This window comes from Macrotis lagotis, chromosome 1 (genome assembly GCF_037893015.1).
Source record: "Macrotis lagotis isolate mMagLag1 chromosome 1, bilby.v1.9.chrom.fasta, whole genome shotgun sequence".
NCBI classification, from domain to species: Eukaryota; Metazoa; Chordata; class Mammalia; order Peramelemorphia; family Peramelidae; genus Macrotis; species Macrotis lagotis.
In genome coordinates, this window is record NC_133658.1 from 659963903 (window position 1) to 659980964 (window position 17062).

The window sequence follows — 17062 nt, forward strand, 5'->3', positions numbered from 1 at the left end:
GTATTTTCTACCTAGGCATGTATATGCCTCCCTGTGTTAGTTCAACTTTCATATAATTTCTATACAGAAACTTTGCAAGCTTTAATGTAGTAATAAGGGAAGACTAGCACATCCAGTATGGAGGTTTCCTTAGTCTTTTTTTGGTTTGCTTATCTATCTTTGGTATTTTGATCTGTCACCTCTGCTCTCAACTGTGACTCCAAGAAGTTATAGCATACCCAGTGGCAACACCTAGTAAAACCATCTTGGCAGATAGACAAAACTATGTTTATTATAACAAACAATTCTCAAACCCATTGGTTAGTTAGGTTGTATGGCTACTCCAAGCAGGTAAAGAATATTCCCCTCCCCTGGTGGAATGGGTGGTTTAAAATAAGTTTTTTCATGGCCATGAAGATGACTGAAGCAGTCTCTGCAGAGTGCTAAGAGCTTAGTCAGACATCAAAGACCCAGGTCATTTATGCATCCTGGGTCATCACCAATCATCCTGACTTGTCTTACCACCACACTTCAATGAGTTTGAAAGAGAGAGTCTGACTTATGACTTTGTATAATTCTGCCTCACTTTAATCCAATTCAAAGGAAAGTCAGCACATCAACCATGATGTCATTAATCCTAATGTACCTTGTATGTAATTATTTGTATATCTTTTCTCTCCTCATTAGAATATGTCTATCATATTTAATATCGTATTTTTATAACTGGAAAGAAACAGAGGCCATCAAGTCCCTTCACTTAAAAGGTGAGACAACTGAGGCTGAAGGAGTTTAAATGAATTACCCAGGGTCAAAAAGCTAGCAGGTTACGTGAGAGGCTCTCTTTCCACTTTGTATTTGCATCCCTGGTACTTAAAACAGTATTTATCTCATAGTAAGCCTTTTATAAATGATTGCTGATTAATTGATCTCATGGTATTTATGAAATAATATTAATTTAATAATTAATTTAATAATTAATCCATCATTTTAGTTTAATGTGTTTTAAATATAGTATTAACATTTATTAATTACAACATTAGTTTTTGCAACCAATTCATGGTGTATCTGGGATGTCTTGCCACCTGCTTTGCCATTGTTCCTATTTTTCCCATATGGAAAGTCACTAGAACCTCTGCAAACCATGTTCTGATTTATTCAGTCATTTGACCAGCACATTACTGGAATTCTTGCACTGCTGCTGAGTGCTCTTGATTGGTGAGTGAATACAAATTCTGTTATCTTACTATTTGTTGCTTATTCTTTCATTTACCTCAGTTATATTGTCATATGCTGTCAGATATTGACAGACCAAATTGTCAGACCAAAATATTCCCTGACTACCATGAATTATTTACTTTATCTCCCATATAACAATGGAAACTCCATGAAATGACTGTACTTACCACATACCACATTTAAAAAAATGCTTTACATTCATTTCTATAAATGAAACCATCATAATTTAGATATATTACCTACACCACACTATCTTCACATTCATATAGATGTGAGTTTTCATAGACATTTTATTACTAAAATGAGAGAGGGTGGAGAAATATGTATGGCTATGTTGACTTTTACAGTGTGAGTGAAGATTGTGACCAAGGAAGACTAATCTCTCTTCTGTGAGGGCTGCCAAGTCATTTTCTGGGCTACTTTCTATCTTTGGTGCCCACTTGAAACATCTATTTCTCATCTGTGACTCTAAGAATCTATAGCATACAGTGACCAATAACATGTTTCAGCTGACAGTCTAAATGAGATTGAAGGCAAGCAAGGGTGACTCAGATCCATTGTTAAAATGCATACCTCCAACATGTGAAGACTTGCTCTGGTGAAATTAGTAGAGAATAATTTTTTTCCAGGCTCTTAAAGGTAATTAAAGCAGGCTCCATGAAGTCAAGGTCAAAGTATCACCTCACTGGAAACAGTAATGATATTTATAAATACCCTGGCAGTCTGAGCAGCTTTTAAAGATCACATTGCTCACTTCCTGTGTGAAGAGACTAGAAAATTTTCTCCCCAAATTGAATGCATAACCACTTGGTCTTATTACCTTGGCAGACAGGGATCCCACCCTGCAGACAAAATAAAAAAAAATAATGTACAGAACTTTTTCAAAGAAGATACCACTCATCAACAGTATATGTAATGTGTGCAAACTTGTAGACCACACAAGATCCAATAGATCACTAGACTTCCAGGGTGGAAACAAGATGTCAGCATGAAGCTAGCATACTCCCTAAGCTTTTCCCTACACAAAGCTAAATGAAGGCTATGCACAGACATTAAAGTTACATATTGCACCATAAAAGAGACAAGATCCAAAGAAGTTTTCAACTGAAGACATCATGGAGGATATTCAATGAAACTCTTTCTCTTTGGGAGAAAAGGGTTAGTAAATCCCAGCAAGGTGGAAGAACATTAAAGACATTGGGAGGCTTTAAGCCACCATGGAGACCAGGCCCCAACAGTTTGACAACAGCATAGGTTTTGGCAGATAGATAGTAAGCCAGCAGAGAGAGTCCCAATCCCAAAGAAAGTCTGAACCCTGGGAACACCAGGGCAAAAGATAGGACTGGGCTGGGAACAAACCACTTGCAAAGAGCAGAACCTGGACATAAAGGAGAAAATAAATCTCCAACTCCTGGGCTACACAGGCAACATCTTGGTTATCAGTAAGCCAGGGATCAGACCCCAGCCCCAGAATAAAAAGCTTGAATCTATAGTCCTTATACCCCAAGGATTAGATTTCAAATGAAAAACTAGAAGAACACTACCCCTGTGGTAATTTTTCCCAAAGAAAACTGTGAAAAATTACCATGGGGTAGTCTCAAAAGAGTCTATGAATTTGACTCAAATCCAAAAGCTCATTGAAGAGCATAAAAAAGAATTTAAAAACCAAAGAAGAGAACAAGAAAGAAAAATGGAAAAAAAGAAATGAGGCACACAGGAAAATTATGAAAAATTGACCAAAGAAATCCATACCTTTAAAGTTAAAAACAGCCCACAGGAAAAAGAATGTAACTCTTCAAAAAAATAAAATCAACTAACTGGAATAGAAAAGAGAAAAGATAATTGAAAAAATTAATACACAAAAAAATAGAATTGAACCAACATAAAACAATGAATCTATAAGACTACAAGATTTCATCAAAGTAAAAGGACTCAAAAAATTGAAGAAAATTTAAAGTACTATTTAGTACTAACAACCTGGAAAATAGATCCCAAAGAGATAATTTACAAATCATCAGACTACCAGAAAACCTAGATCAAAAAAAAAAAGAACCTGGAAAATATCTTGCAGGAAATTATCAGGGAACAAAATAGTTAATGAAAGAATACACAGAACTCATCCAGAAAGAGCAGAAAGAGACCCTTCAAAGAAAAAGGAGAAAATACAGGAAGCACCAAAAAAGACCCAATTTAAATACAAAGAAAACAAAATTACACTTACATAGCACTTATCAGCTTCAACACTGAAGGATCGAAGGACCTGGAATACCATATATCAGATGGCAAAAGACCTTGGATTACAACCAAGAATTTACTAACCTGCAAAATTCAGAATATGCTGAAAGGGGAAAAGATGGATGTTTAATAAAATGGAGGACTTTCAAAATTTCCTGATCAAAAGACGAGAACAGAGAATTTCATCACCAAATACACAACTCAAGAGGTGCATAAAAAAGGTAAATGCTAAGGGGAAAAAAACCAAAACTAAACAAATGTTGGGCAAGATGATCAAATTGTATAGAATTCTATAAGGAAAGATATAACACTTGTAACTCATGAGAATTGTATTCTCTTAGGATAGTTAAAGGGTTAGAATATTATCAAGGAGACTGGATTTTGAGGATAAGGGTATGGTTGGCTCTTGCCTCTCCATTGAAGCAGACCAAGATGGCATCACTATGATTGAGATAAAAACCCTTATGAAAAACAGAGGTGTTTACTCTAGACTCATGTCTCTCACTTTCTTTGGACCTACTTTAATCTATTCTGCTCACAAAGCTTGACACTTTTTTTCTGATGAGGGGAAACCTATTCTGGGTGATCTTCCATACCTCACAGTCAAGTGTAAAGTTCCTAAGAGAGACCTTCAGAGTGTCTCAGTACTTAGAACATTTGGAGACCCTATGATTAATTTGATCAGAAGTGGCTTTAGGGGCAGAGGGTGAGAACCTACCTAGAAAGGTTGAATTTAAACCACACTTCAGTTTACTAGGAGTGAAGTACCCTGGTTGGAGTGCTAAAGGGTGGGTATGCTGGGGTGGGCACAAATGGTTCATGGAATGATTTGACTATGGATGATACTTTGACTCATGAGGATTGTATGTCCTTGAGGGTACTTGAAAAGGGGATAAGGTATAAAATGATTTTAATGTGATGTAATTCAAGACTCTTGAGAAGTGTATTTCTAATGAGACAGAAGAGTGGAGGTTACTTAGACTTTGAGACAATGCTGTTTATCAAACAATCAAGTAATCAATTAATTAATCTGTTATTGTACTTTGATAGTACTTTGAGCTTGTCAAGCAAACAAGTAATCAATTAATCAAACTTTGATTGATGGTACCTGATTTATAGTACTTGATTGATAAATAGCACCAGGTAAACAGGCACAAAGATTTATAATTTTAGAGGGAAAGAAAGGAGTGTCTGAATGTGGAGCAATTTCTATTAAATTGATTTGGTACAGAGAGGGAATAAGATATATTCCCATTAGAGTTTAAAAATCTATACTAATATACAGGTAAGAGTAGGGGGAAGGGAAAGAAAAGAGAAGAAGGGACTGATAAAGGGGAAGTGGAAGCTATAAGCTAAAATAAACTGAAAGTTAAGTTTTAAAGGAAAAGTTAAAGAGAATATAACTTTGGTGTGGAGGAGTAAGAGGAAAGGAACAAGAAAAATATAAAAATGGTAAAATATAGTATGGATAAAAATACAAAATTGTAATCTTAACTATAAATATGAATAAAAGGAATAAAACAGAAACAGAAAGCAAAATGAATCAAAAACCAGAACCCCACAATTTGATGTTGACAAGAAACACACTTGAAGCAGCCAGACATGCACAAGGTAAATGTATAAGAATGGAGCAAATTATATTGTGTTCAGTTGAAATAAAAAAAAATCAGGGATAGTGATCCTAATAAAGCAAAAGTAAAAATTTTGTTAAAAGGGATAAGGAAACTACATCTTCTTTAAACACCCTGTAAATTTTGAAGCTGTGTCATTATTAAAAATGTATGCACCTGATAGTTTAACTTCCAAATTCTTAGAGGAAAAGTTAAGTTAATTACAAGAAGACATAGATAACAAAATTTTAATCATGTAGGACTTCAACCTCCCTCTCTCAGAACTAGATAAATCTTACCACAATATAAACAAGAAAGAAGTTAAGAAGACAAATAAAATCTTAGAAAACTTAGATACAATATACCTCTGGAAGAAATTAAATGGGTATAGAAAAGAATACTCCTTTTTCTCTGCAGTACATGACACCTATACCAAAATTGACCATGTACTAGAATATAAAAACATTATAATAAAATGCAGAGAGGCAGAAATATTAAGTGCATATTTTTATATCATAATGTAATAAAAATTGCATTTAATAATTTAGAAAGATAAACCAAAGTTAAACCATAAATTAATTGGCAACTAAATAACAATTTTAAATGAAGACTGGATCAAATAACAATCAAAGAAATAATGATTACATTCAAGAAAATGATAACAATGAGACATCACACCAACATTTATGGGATGTAGCCAAGGTAGTTTTGAGGGGAAATTTTATGTCTTTAAATGTTTATATGAATAAAATAGAGAAAGAGCTCAATGAATTTGGTATGTAATTAAAAAGTTAGAAAAAGAACAAATTAAATATCCCAATTAAATACCAAATTAGAATTTCTGAAAATTAAGGAAGAAATTAATAAAATTGATAGTAAGAAAAACATAGATCTCATAAATAAAACTAAGACTTGGTTTTATAAAAAAACTAATAAAATATATAAACATTTGATTACCCTGATTTTAAAAAAAGCAAGAAGATAACAAAATACCAGTATCAAAAATTAAAAGGGTCAACTAACCATAAATTAGAAGGAAATTAAAAATATAATTTGCAAATATTTTGCCAAACTTTATAGAAATAAATCTGATAAAATAAGTGAAATAGATGAATACTTACAAAAATACAAACTGTCCAGATAAAAATAGAGGAAATAAAATTCTTAAATATTCCCAGTTCAGACAAAGAAAGTGAAGAAATCATGAATAAGCTCCTTAAGAAAAAGTCTCCAGGTTCAGATGGATTTACAAGTGAATTCTACCAAACATTTTAGGAGCAATTAATTCCTATTTTAAATAAATTATTTAAAAAATAGGAGAGAGAGTTCTGTCAAATTCCTTTTTTGACATCAATATAGGGCTAACACCTAAACCAGGAAGAACTAAAACAAGGAAAGTTTTAGCCCAATCTCACTAATGAGCAATGATACAAAATTCTTAAACAAAATTTTAGCAATGTGATAAGTTTTTGTTAGGATGATCGACCATGATCAGGTAGGATTTATACCAGATAAGCAGGAATGGTTCAATCTTAGGAAAATACTCAATATGTTTGAACATATCAATAGCAAAATCAACAAAAACCATGTGATTATTTGAATAAAAGCTGAAAATCCAGTCCTATTGAAAAGACTTCAAAGTAAAGGAATAAATGGAATTTTCCTTAAAATAAGAAACAGTATCTACTTCAAGCTATCAACAAATGTTATTTGTAAAGGGGTTAACCTAGGAGCATTTCCAATAAGATCAGGGGTAAAACAAGTATGCCTATTATTACCATTACTATTCAGTAAACTTTAATAATAAGAGAATAATAATAAATTGAAGGAATCAGAATTGACAATGAAGAAGCAAAGCTTTCACTCTTTGCAGATGGTTTGATGATATACTTAGAGAACTCAAGAAAAATCTAAAAACTACTTTAAATATTAACAAATTCAGAAAAATAGAAGGAAATAAAATAAACCCACACAAATCACCAGCATTTCTATATATGAAAAACAAAGCCCAAGAACAAAAGATAGAGTAATTCTATTTAGTAATTCCATTAAATACTTAGATATCTACCTCCCAATGCAAACCCAGAAACTATTTGTTTAAAGTATAACAAAGAAAAAATGGCACCAAAAGGCAAACTTTTACATATTCATACAAATAACTTTGAACTTTTGGAAAAATTCAACATGTTCAAAGTTTGAAACTTAAAAGATTCATTCCTAAAAGGATTCGACATATTATTAAAGTAATATTTATTCGGGTGTAAAATGATGGTGTTGTACTCAATGGCCTTCAAGATTCTTTAGACTTAGAGGAATATTAGACCCTTTATCCTATCATTCTGTGATAATTTTAGTCATTTGCCTAGATTTCAATTATTCTTTTTTGAAAATCTGAAATCAAGTGAAATAGTAAAGATTATATTTTCTTCACAAATAGGTAAAATTGAATATCATATATATATATATGTGTGTGTATGTGCATATTTAGATTTGTTATGTGTTATTTTAATAAAATTAGCTGATTGTAAAATATTCATTTCTTCACATTTTACTTTCCTCCTTCCTATCTTTTTTTTCAGTAATTGTTAAAACTTCAGGACAGAGAGAGACATAAAGAGTCACAGAGATACACAGAAACAGAAACAAAGACAAAGAAGAGAGACAGAGACAGAGAGAGAGAGACAAGAAAAGAAAAACAGAGAGTCAAAGAGATAGAGACACAGAGATATAAAAAAAAGGTGATATAGACTGAGACAGAGGCAGAGAAACAGAGCAAGAAAGAAGTAGAAACAAAGAAAGAAGCAGTGGAAGAGACAGACAATTACAAATGACTGCTAGATTTGGTCATATCCCATCTATATTTTCCATCACAATATAGGCCATTGTGGGGCCAAAGCCAAGATGGTAGCGTGAAGGCAGCATTTCCTGTGAACTCCTTCCCCTGCCCAACTCCAAAAACCAACAAATGAGGAGTTTACCCAAAATTTAGAGGGACAGAACTCACAGAAAGACTGAGTGATATTTTTCCAGTCCAAGATAACTTAGAAGTTCTGTGGGAAAAGTGTTTTTCACCAGGACTGGGGGTTATCAAAAAGCTGAGGCTGCAGCACAGTCCAGGCAATCCCAGCCCAGAGATCACAGGCAACTGCTTAAAGGGGTGGTCAGAGAACTTTGCTGCACTAGAGTGAGTGTAGAGTGAGTAGTACGGCCACAGAAGCTGCAGCAAGAATCCGGGGGAAACAGCCTGCACCCCCAGAGACAGTAAGGGAAGTCTTCAGAGATTTCTTTGCTCTCCCTCAGGATAGGACTCTGCTGCTAGCCTAAACTCAGATACGGGTTGCAATTTGGGCTTTCATACTAGGATAACTAAGCGGGTTCCCTCCTTATGGCTCCAGGACAGAGGGAACTAGGGGGGCCATCTACATATCAAAGTACAGGCAAGAGAACATAAGATCTTGGAGGAATAAAGGTCCCACTGGGGAGTCCCCACAAAAAACAAAACAAAAAAAAAAAAAACAAAAAACAAATCCTTGGAAGTGCTGTAAATTAGTTCTGGGTTGAGTAAATGAGTAAACAACAGAAAAAGAAGAATTTGATTATAGAAAATTGCTTTAATCCAATGGAAGATCAAAACATATATTCAAATGATGAAAAAAATTGAATCTTCCACATCCAAGTACTGGACTCCGATGAACCATAGAGGGTGTAGAAGAGAAGGACTCTGAAGAACTTAATTATATTGATCTGTTTGTATCTCTGCATGGGAAGAAGATATTGATAGCTCATATGTACTTTCTCATTTATAAGAGCTGTTAGAAGGAGCATATATAGCAGAATATAGGAAGGAACAGAATATAATGGTATAATACAGTAAAAAATGGAGTCAATGGGTGATAAAGGAAAGTACTGGAAGGAAGGAAAAGGAGATGAAGAAGCTAAGAAATTTCACATGAGAGTCAAGAAAAAGCTTTTTCAATACAGTGGAATGGATGAAGGCAAGGGGGAATGAGTGAGCCTTCATTCTCATCAGAAATGGCTTAGAGAGGAAATAACACACACACTTAATAGGGTGAGGATATCTATCTTAGCCCAGAGAAAAATGAGAGGAAAAGGGATGGGATAAGGGGGAATGGGGGGAGGCAAGGGAGACTAAGTGATAGAATAGAAGAAAGGTCAAGGCAGAGGGTACTCAGATTCAATACACTTTTGGACAGGGCCAGGCTGAAGGGAGAGAGAATAGAATAAATGAGAGTGGAGAGGAATATAGTGGAGGTACAGCTAAGAATAACAACTGTGGGAAAAATATTTACACAACTACTCTGGTGGACTTATGATAAAGAAAGCAACTCACCCCAGAGACAAAGATATTAGAATCTGAACACAGACTGAAGTAAATTTTTTCTCTATTCTTGAGGTTTCTCATCTTCTTGGGGGGAACTAGGGTGGTTTATGTTTTCTCATATGTTTACTTGTATAAAACTTGTATAAAAAATATAGCATGGAAACAAGTAAAGACTATCAGACAGCCATCTGTAGGGGAGGGAGGGAGGGAGGGTGGGGGAAAAATTGTAAAATTCAAAACCTTACAAAAATGATAGGTAGATATTACTATTATATATAATTGGAAAACAAATAAAATGTTAACAAATTTAAAAAATATATAAGCCATTTATTGGAAGTAGATAATTTATCCTAACTTGGCAAATTTCAGAAAAATTTTGAGAGCCAGTACTATTTTTTTCCTAAACTAAATGGAGCCAAAATTCTTTAGATTATCCACTAACAAAATTGAAATCTGAGTTTGCATGCAATTTAATTTTTCTTTCCAGTTTTCATATCTGTAGTATAGTCTTACTTTACATTTTAAGCTGACTGACTTTAGCTTCATCTTTTCAGACAGTAAATTGAATCAAACTGCTAATGATTTTAAAAATAATTTCTACAAGTATCATATTAATATGAGGCTAAGAAGGAAGTAGAATGATGACATTAATTCCTTTTGGAAAATTATTCCACTTAATTCACTTAAAATTTACATATAAATAATACATTTTTAAACAACTTGTTTTAATATATATTCACCTATTATTGTGAAAGAAATTAATATATTCATATTTTTCATTTTGAAAATAAGCTTAATTGTTCTTTTTAAAATACTCTAATAAGTCCAGACTTCACTGGCAAAGTCACTCCTTCCATTGACATTCTGCATTCATCCATGTCTTCTAGAATTCTGGAATGTTTGTCCCTTGATATCCAAAAATATACTCAGCATGCATCTTATTATATGTATTTATGTAAATCCATTTCTATCAATGAGATGGGTTTTGAAAGCAGAGAATCTTTGCTTTTTCTTTGTAACTTTACCTTTTAGAACAATGTCTGTTACTCAGGAAGGCTTAATAAATGTCACCGCTTTGATCAGTGGAAAAGCCTTCACAAATTTTAGTTACCTTTCCTTTTATAAAAATGAAAATTATCCAAAATAGGATTGTCTGCCTCAGAAGATAAGTTTCTCTTCATCAGTAATATTCAAGCTTTATGATGAATGACCATCAATAGAAAATATTTTAGGCTACAACATGGTCAGATTGAAATTAGAAAAGTCAACCTTTGGAATTTCTTTTATCTTAGATTGTTTCTGCTTTAATTTTATTTTTAATTCATATTTATTTTATTTGATATTTATAAAGTTCTTATCATTTCCTGAGTTATTATTTTACACTCACCTTAAGTGACTTATGCTTCTCCATGCTTGCTGTACATGACATTGATGTTTAAAAGAGGATTTTAGCCATAGCTTCCAGTTTGCATTGATTGAAGGTTTTGTAGTTTGCAAAATTTGGCATTGCCATATTTTTTTAATTTACTTACTTCTGGGCCCAGTTTATTTTTCATCTGTAATGCTTACTCTGCCAAAATTTTTAACCATATATGATTTTTCATCCAAATTGGTTTAGTCAAGTCGATGATTAAATCAAACATTTTTGCATGGACTTATAGATATTTTTAAAGTTCTCTGAAGTCATTCTTATGATATCATTTGCAAAATACAGCAAATATGGAAAATCTACATCAATAGAATTTTTTGTTTGGATTCTGACCAAGATATATTCAATGACATTGGAGCTAGTAATGGACATAAATCTCTTTGTTTTATACATCACTGCATAAACATGTTAGGAAATTTGTTAAAAAAAATTCATCTTTCAATCATACTCTTGGTATTTTTTGGGGGGGAGGTGTTTCCAAGGCAATGGGGTTAAGTGACTTGCCTGAGGTCACACAGCTAGGTAATTATTAAGTGTCTGAGGTTAGATTTGAACTCAGGTTCTCCTGACTCCAAATCCAGTGCTCTATCCACTGTGTCACCTAGTTGCCCTGAATAATCGTATTCTTAACTGAGTTTTACATAGATGAACATTTGAGAAGAGTCTTCAATATTCAGTTTTGTTCTACTAAATCAGATGTTGTTACAAGCGTCAATAATCTTAAATTTTTCCACATATATTTAGATGTATAATTTCCCGGAAGATGTACATACCCGATGTTCAGGAATATAATTCTTCTATACTGCTTTACAAGGGAGCTCTTCTTTTATTTTTGAATGCTGTTGGTTCAGAGTTGTGCTAGAATAAAATCACATCCTTTAGGCCACATAAGAGTAAACAAATGGGAATTTATCTAGTTATAAAATAGAAAAGGCAGCTAACAAAGATTTAGTAGCATTTTACCCCATAGATGAGGCACTGCTTAATACCATATGAAAATGCATCTGTTAGTAGATCAGGGACTTATTTTGATACCCTTCCAAACCTTAAAGTTTCTTACTCTACATAGAAGTGCCTTTATATGCCCTTGGGTGATTAAGAATTAATGCCAGTAAAACAAGAGACTACCAGTATGCCAATTGAAGAATAGATTTTGCTATAAGCAAATCAAATTTTAGAAAAAGTTTTTTAATCTTTAAAAAAAGCAAGCAGAAAAAAATAGCTCAATTTATGTGATGGAAAAGGGGGATGACCCTTAATAACTTTAGTCCTTATTAAAGACTGTACTATAGATTTAATTTTTCTGGTGTCCATTCATTCTGTTTTACAGTAGTATTATTCTAAAGAAGTTTCTTAATCTATGAACTTGTTTGAAGAAGAAATAGGTTTTAGGCATAATAATTCTGCTTGATCAATAATTAACATGTTTTATTTTTGAGGGCCAGCTCTTAAGAGTGATTTACACATATTTTTCGTGACCTTTGCCACCACAGATATGCATATATTCTTGCTCATTAAATTCATTTGTTGGCTCACCAGTGAACTCTAATCTCAGACATTCTATGGCCTCATGAGGTGTTTGCAGACTTCTAAGGATAAATATTGCAAATTTAACCCAGGAAGCTATGCAGCAGGGTTTCTTCTAACCTGTCATTCCTGAGATAAGTTTTTGTTATAAAAGTCTGATTGTACAAGAATAAAGCAATAGGGTTTGTAATTGTAATAGAGTTTTGTGTTGGACATCTCTATTTATCCTGACTCTTGTCAATGCCGGGCACACACCTGAGTTAATGTGGGAAATATTTTATCTAATAAAATTAAAAAATCTGAAAAACAGAGTAACAATCTTTACCTATCATGTAGTTAGTCTTTGATCATATAGAACAATCTGTATTTTTCAAAGTTCCAGTGAATGGAGCACTGGAACTAGAGTCACAAAAACCTGAGTTCAAATCTAGTTTCAGACAATTATTAACTATGTGACTATAGGCACTTAATCATCTTTGCCTCAGTATCCACATAAGACCCCAAATAAGATCACAGAGTCAAACAAAAGTAAAATGGCTGAATATCAACAGAAAATCAAGATGAGTTTCAAAAATATTTACAACAATTTCATAATACTGCAACTAATAAAATTGGGGTAGGCAGGGATGATCTTCTGAAAAATGAAATAAATTCTAAAAAGAAGAAGCATAATTAGGTATGTACCCTATTCCTTATTTAAAAAAACTTATATTTAAATAACTAGATAAAAAATTAATTGTATGTACTTCTTTTAAGGTAAGCAAGTGAGAAGATAAGTATTGCTATATTAGTGATATGATTTTCTACTCTCTCTAACAGTAGACTTAATCTATCTTACCTGTTGTTCAATTGTCAGAGCGAAGCTCAAATATACAAGTACTTAAATCGTTATAATTAGTATATTTTCTTTATCAATCAATTAATCAATATCAAATAAACACAGAAAAGGTCAATTTTCCTATATTTTTGAAAGGTGAATTTTAGAGCTAGTTCATCTTGGTAGGCTCCCAAGAATATAGTTGTCACATAAACCAGTTATTAATCAGGAAAATCCTCATAATATTTTATGTTCAGTAGGTTTAGTTGGTTATATGCACTCCTTGAATTTATGAAGTTAATATGATTATTTATCTGCTTTATGATGCATAACTAACTTGCATCACTTTTCAAGAATTTGAAATTTTATTTTTTAACTAAACATTGGTTCTGCTCACAAATGCCTCTCTTCTTCACATCCATTAATAAATCCAGCAGTCAAAATGGATCATGATCCTCTGCCTAGGAATTTTCTAAATCAATTTCTTAAACTTTCATAACAGAGTAATATTTTTTATACTTATAATAGAATTTTTGAGCAATTTTGATATGCAGTGAATGTTTTGTTATGTATATGTAATTTAAGTTTGTCAAATATTTACTTATGAAATTTAATATTTGAGAAAGATAAAACTGATGAACACATCAATAAGTTTTTCTTTGATATTTCCATAACAATCTATTCTTCAGACTTCATCCTTCCATTTAGCTACATCATCAGAAAGCAACATATTTTGTTATCTCAGTTCCTCACAAAATTTTCTTTATTTAATAAAAGTAATTTGAGGTTCTTAGTTTTTCAGAAATATGCAACAGGCATTATTGTTATTTTTTTAAACAATTGTGTTCTTCAGTAAACCCAAACCAGCAAAGATATGGTATTTTTTGCTACTAAATGAGCCATATCCAAGTGCACAGTTCAAGCAGTTGTTAGACTTTAGCTAAATTGCCTTGATTTCCTTCAATGACTATCCTTTCTTGTGTTGTCTTATTTTCTGTTGAAGATAATTAAATTATGCAATTTATAGATGAGAAACATAAACAATACTCTAATGGCCAAAAGAAATGAATTTTTCATTCATTCATCAAAAGATGAGTCAAGAATTTCCCTTTTTGGGGGCAGCTAGGTGGTGCAGTAGATAGAGCACCGGCCCTGGAGTCAGGAGGACCTGGGTTCAAATGTGACCACAGACACTTAATAATTACCTAGCTGTATGGCCTTGGGCAAGCCACTTAACCCCATTGCCTTGCAAAAACTAAAAAAGAAAAAATAATTGCCTTTTCCTGTCACTTTCTTAATTCTTTTATGACTCAGAGTTACATTAATAAAGCTTACCTATCTTATTTTTTCTGAAAGGCTTAGAATGCTCTTGAGACAAATCTAGTGAAACTAGGTCTAAGTTAAAGAATAATACTAAAGCTTACTATGAAGAACTATCAAAGTAGGAGCTATGTGATTACCCTCTAGAAACATAACTTCAGTTATTTACATTAAATGCTAAACTAGAAATTAGAATATAATTTTAAAAATATTTCATACTTTTAAGTCATTATTTAGTTCATTTGACTATCAAAGAACATGTTATCTTATGTGAATTAATTTGATGACTTCTGTGAAGAGGTAGTTATAATTTGTTCATTCCATTTGGTGTTTCATTTAAAGAAACATGCATATTTATTCTAAGATACATCCAAGAACCACATATTTAAATGACCAAATTGATATTTTTTTTCCTTTTTGAGTTTATGGGAAATTCTTCATTTAAGTTAAAGTGATAAAAAAATATGCTACAAATTTGGTTTCCTCTTCCCTGGGTGCTAAGAGAAATCATTTTGAAAAAAGAGTATTGAGAGTTGTCATATATATTGAACATACTGTTATATGGGTATGACTTTAAGTTCTATTCATGCCCATAACAATACACTATCATAATAGCAGAATTCATGGAATACGATAGTAATTTTATGGCAAATACATTTTCAGCTGTCCTAAAGGCTTTTCAGTCAGCCCTGAAATGTAATAAGGCAATATACTCTTGCAAATAAGATGGTGAAAATTGGAGACTTGTAGAGAAGAAAACAAGAGGATATAGAAAGTCAGTGTGTCTCACAAAAGGTTTGGTGATTCTTTATCAGAGGTTATAGAAGGGATTTGAGGGGTTACAGAAGGCAAAACACATTTGAACAAAATAGTTTAAACAGAAATACATAACAGAACCTTAAATTACAAATATATAACAAAACATTTACTGTATATGAAATAGACAGTTTATTTTTCCTATTTGTTGCTAGACTCCTGGACCAAGTCAATTTAGTATGCATGCCTTCATTGAATCAAAAAAAAAATGCATGACTCCAATATTAGATTCTGTTTTTTATAGCTTTCTAAGTACACTATATGTTAAGAAAAAAATTCTTAATTGATAGCAATTCTACTCCATTTCTCTTGATTTAATGGCAAAATAACATTTATGATTTTAAAGTTCGTAAATCTCTGGCAATGCTATATTTATTTATAATATTTTCCATTTATTGTCACTAGAACTTTCACTCTAAACTTTCATTATAAACTTAGTGTGAATATAGTACAAACTTAATAAGTGATTGCTGAATGACTGCATAAATGAATGAATGAATGTAGATGATAGAAATAAGACATGGAGAGAATTTTACTATGCTTCTGTTTTGATCATCACCTTTGTTATTTTTTAAAGCATGCTGTTCCATGAACACAGCAAATATGACTAATGTTAATTAGAAAACAGGTGTCTTAAAAGATTTTTCATTAGTAATACCTTATTATGTATAGCAAAGTCATAGACAGAGAGCCAGATAGATAGATAGATAGAAGGATAGATAGAAAGATAGAGATAAAAATTGATATAGATTGATATAAGTATACAATTATAGACAGATGAATATAAATAGGCCTATATCGATTTATCTTTATACATACAGATACATATATGCATATAATATTATTAAAGATAAAGAGAAGGAAGAAGTGACAGATGATAGAATTTAGAAAAAGAAGGGAGCACACTAATCCCATCCATAGGAAGAAAAACAAAACAAAACAAAACACACACAAAATCATAATCTGATGAACACTTTATAAAAATTATCTCTTATGCATCTCTTTCCCTTAATCCTAATTCCTCATACTAAAAATAACTACTCTGCAAACATGTTTATCAAAAATATGTATATATATAATGCTCATCTGACCATTCACCACTTGATGGGAGAGGGGTGGGAAGGGAGGGAAGAAGGAAATTTTGTTACTTAAAATATACATGTGCATTTGGATGAAAATAAATAAATGAATAAATAAATAATTTTTTAAAAAGAGAAAACTCAGAGGAAAGCTAGTCCAATATCCTAATTTTTTCCATTGTCAATTTGCTTGTGATTGATTTCTACAGTTTCTGGGCAGAGTATACTGTGCTGTGGTGGAAGAAACATTAAACTGGGAGTCAAAATGATGGACAAATCATTTAATCTCTCTAACACTCATGTTCTATGTCTATATCAGTTTTTATTTTCCTTACCTTATATAATAGCAAATATCTGAGTGCTTTTTCAAAGTGATTATTATTTGATCCAGAGGTTTCAAATTAATCCTTTTAAAACAACAACCTAGCAATTCATTTTTCCTCTGAAAGTGGGGGAGGGAGGATATTAAGAGTAATAAATCATCTTAGGAAATTTGTTTTAAATAATATTATTAAAATTAAAGACAGAGGAAACAAGAAAATGAATAATGAAATAAAATATTTAAATGCTTCAATAGCTTTTGTAGAGTAAGTTTGGTAACTATGAAATAAACTTGAAAATATTAAAATAAATGATGAAAATTTAAAAATATCTAGCTGAGGAAACAAAGCA